Source organism: Nannospalax galili, unplaced genomic scaffold (genome assembly GCF_000622305.1).
Source record: "Nannospalax galili isolate Female #2095 unplaced genomic scaffold, S.galili_v1.0 scaffold2886, whole genome shotgun sequence".
Lineage (NCBI taxonomy): Eukaryota > Metazoa > Chordata > Mammalia > Rodentia > Spalacidae > Nannospalax > Nannospalax galili.
Genome location: NW_008355281.1, coordinates 136543 through 140292, shown reverse-complemented (window position 1 = coordinate 140292; position 3750 = coordinate 136543). Strand labels below are relative to the sequence as shown.

General features: G+C 45.1%; 1 protein-coding gene across 1 annotated transcript in view; it reads left to right on the top strand.

Moving 5' to 3' along the window:
* Clstn2 (calsyntenin 2) overlaps positions 1-3750 on the top strand; it is a 646127-nt gene that overhangs the window by 523022 nt on the left and 119355 nt on the right. The window lies entirely within an intron of this gene.

Genomic DNA, 3750 nt, shown 5'->3' with positions numbered 1-3750 from the left:
GAGAGAGAGAGAGAGAGAGAGAGAGAGAGAGAGAGAGAGAGAATAGAATGTCTTGAATTCCTCCCATTTTAATCCTGGCAGCTTTGCATTCAGCAGTTGACTGGGTAGATACTAGATGAATGAGAGATAGGATGAATGTGCCATCCCATGACGACAACAACAGATTCCTAGCTTTGGGCAGCTAGAATTGGAGCGTGTGTGCGTGCGCATGTGCATGTGTGTGCGTGTCTGTGTGTCTGTATGTATGTGTATGGGGGGAGAGAGAGAAAGAGAAAGAGAGAGTGTGTGTTTGTGTATTTTCTAGCTTTTGCACATGTGACCACACAGATAATTTTAACACTATATGTGTAACGTATTAATCTACTCCAGAATGGGGCTGGGACAGAAACAAATCAGCAAATTATTATTATTATTATTATTATTATTATTATTATTATTGGAGAGTGAGGGATAGGTGGGGGTAGGGCAGACTCTTCATCAAGGTAAACCTGAGAAAGCCCTCTTTACAGAGCCACCAGGGGGGAAGACCTGAAGAAAAAGGACGGAACGGTAGGGGCTAAGCCCTGAGTAGAGGGAGCACAGAACATGGCCCAAGGTTTAACCAAGGATCTGAGCTCAGAGATCCAGAGCCCTCACTCCTCTGCTTTTATAGTTAATTATTTCTTTTAGTAGGAATTAAAAGGTAGTAAAATGCTGTTGCTAAAATAAAATATAGTAAGTGGTGAAGGGTCAGTCATAAAGGAAGAGAGGGGAGTCTTTACATTTGTAATTGAGTTCACAGAGTTTGTGCGGTGTTTCTTTTAAATGGTTCCTGTGTGTAATTGTTTTTAATTGGAAAAGAGAAAGGCAAATAATTTAACACTCAGAATGTATGTGCCTATACATATCAGGCGCAGGGCTAAATGGTTGGCATTTATTATCTCATATAAACCCTATAATTGATTCTGAACTAGGTCGTTGTGTGAAAAAACTCACACAGAGAAGGAAATGACTTGCCCCTGGTCTAAACAGCAGAGCTGGGATCACATCCAGAGCTGATTCTGAAGACCTAGGCCTGGTAGTTACGATCTGCTGCCTCTCTTTGAAACAGTTAATTAACGTTCCTGTTTTACAGATGAAGAAATTGAGGCTTTGAATGGTTAAGAAACATGTCCAGTGTAACTCAGTTGTCAAAAAGGACCAGCTGCATCATTTGTGGATTCTGATGCAAAATGGTACCCAGAGGCCTGTTGCTCTGAAATCATTAGAAATTTTAAGACAACAACAAAGCAATCAACCAAGCATGGGTCCTTCTGAGCAGAATGTATTCTTTAGAATCCAGATTACATATCCTGCCCCGTCCCTTAGACTCCTCTGTGACTCCAACTCCTGCCTCCCTTCAGACAAAGACTGTGGCAGTGGCCGATGAAACAAGGAAAGGGAATTAATTCAGAGAAGCAAGAAGTGCTTTTTAATGTTTGACTTAGGGGTCAGGCCAGTCTAGTCAATGCTGGGTCTCTCATTGACTGCCTGTGGGATCCTCAGGAAGTCATGCAAGCTCTGGCCAGTCTAGCTTCCTCTCCCATAGATGTGAGATAACACTCTTCCCTCCTCCTTCCTGGAGCAGTTAGGACCCAGCCTAAGAACAGCTCTTCCTTCTCTTATCCCGAGAGCAGATTGCTAAAATGGTAGAGCCTGCTTTCAGATTCCCCATGGACTCATGAGAAGAAGTCAGCATTCAGAGGCCTAATAAAGATAACCCATGTTTTCTGAGCACTGGCCATATGCTGAGCATCTAACTGGCACCATCTACCATCTTGATCTTGACAAAATCCCCACAAGACACAGAGCAATCTTTCCCCACTTTGCAGATAAGAAAGCAGGCACCAAAAGGTCAAGTAACCTGCTAACATTCAGCAACTGGTAAGCAGAGGAAGCAGGGTCTGCACCTGGAGTCCAACTGTTCACTTCTCATTCTACAATAGCATCTACCTGACTCCTGGCCCTGCACAAAGTGGGACCCAGATGCTAAAGACCTCATCCTAAGGAACCCCAAGATTCTGAGATTCTGAAATGAGCCCAGAAGCCAGTTTCTGTCACTGTGTCACACAGGCCTTGGGGTAGTCTGTTTTATACACATTGAAGAATCCTCTTCCAGGCCAGCATGCATGGTCCTGGCCACCTGCCACAGAGCTCCTTTTTGGCCTGCTTTCATAGCAGGCACTCTGGAAGTCCCCAGCAGCCTCCCCGTGCCCATTCTCAAGTCATACCAGGCATCTGGGTTATAAAAGCTGAGGTGGGGAGGGGGGTCCCTTCCCATATTTTTCCATCTAAATGATGCCACCTGAACTTGAAGTTCTACAACACAAGGCTCTGATGGAACCATGTTGGAGTTCTCCTCTATTACCTGGCTTTCCCCTGATTCCACAATGTGGCACAGACTATATCTTGTATTTTCTGTGTTCTCATGCTTTGATACCTAGGGCTTTGCTTAGATATCAAACCACCCTGGAAAATGCAAACCACCCAATCCACAGCCCACATACCAAACTTTCAATAGCTGGTTCTCACACTACTGGCTACCATATGCCTATCTGAATCACCCGAGGCCTAGTTACCATATCACTAAGAACAGCCTCTGTGGCCCAGAGGCCTCAGAAATGTCCAAACAAGCCAAGGGTACCCTGCACCTAACTACCTTTCTTTACCTGTTCCCTCCCATGGAAGCCACAATAACTGCTTTGTCCATAGTTTCTGCCCTCCTCTGCCTCCTGACTGGGGTGCTGTTTCTTTGTATGGGCATTCATTTCCCTGGAGGAATCTGTGTGGATAGCAATATTTCCAGTGGCAATTTTACACTGATATGTTGGCTTTATCACACTTAATGATGATGATGACAAAACCTATATTAAAACAAATACCCAGGTTACTGCCTCCAGAAAGCCTCCTTTCAGTGCCCTCATTGGTATGAATTACCCTTGCCCCTTTCAGTCTGTTTTTTGCTCCCGAACAAGCCTCAACAAATACAAACAAATTGAAATAATTCCATGCATTCTATCAGACCACAATGCAATAAAGCTTAAAATCAACACCAGAAGAAACCCTAGTAACTACATGAACACATGCAGATTAAACAACACACTCCTGAATGATGAATGGGTCAAAGGAGAAATTAAGAAAGAAATGAAAGTGTTCCTGTGTCGGCTGCTGCTCGGCACAAACTCCACTGCTAGCTACTGGGAGACCACTGTACACTGGCCCCCATCACGGAAGTTCGGGACGAGGAGAGGGACCCATGGGGCAAGAGGGGCCTTGGGCAGCGGTGAGCACAGCAGGAAGAAACACCCAGGAGGCTGTGTCAGTGGACAGCTCATTTATTATGGCGGAAACAGAGGTTTATATAGGAAAGCTTCACAGGCAAATAGGTGGGGTTAGTTTTCTGGCAGGCCAGCAGGTAGGGAGAGGGAGGGGCTTCTAAGGCTACATGGCCTTTGTCCTGTCCTCCGGTTACATGATCTACAAGAGACCTGGTTAGGATAAAAGGATTAGATGCCTAATAGTTTTGCTTGGGGGTTGTTGGGTAAGAGACAGTATATCTAGAATGGAGCGGGCCAGCTTCCTACCATCCTCACTCAGAGGTATCTGGCCTGGTGGCCATGATCTACATTCCAGGCACTCCTGACTTATCCCAACATTCCTGGAACTAAATGAAAAGGACAATACAGCACAACAAAACCTCTGAAAAGCAGTTGAAAGCAGTCCTTAAAGGGA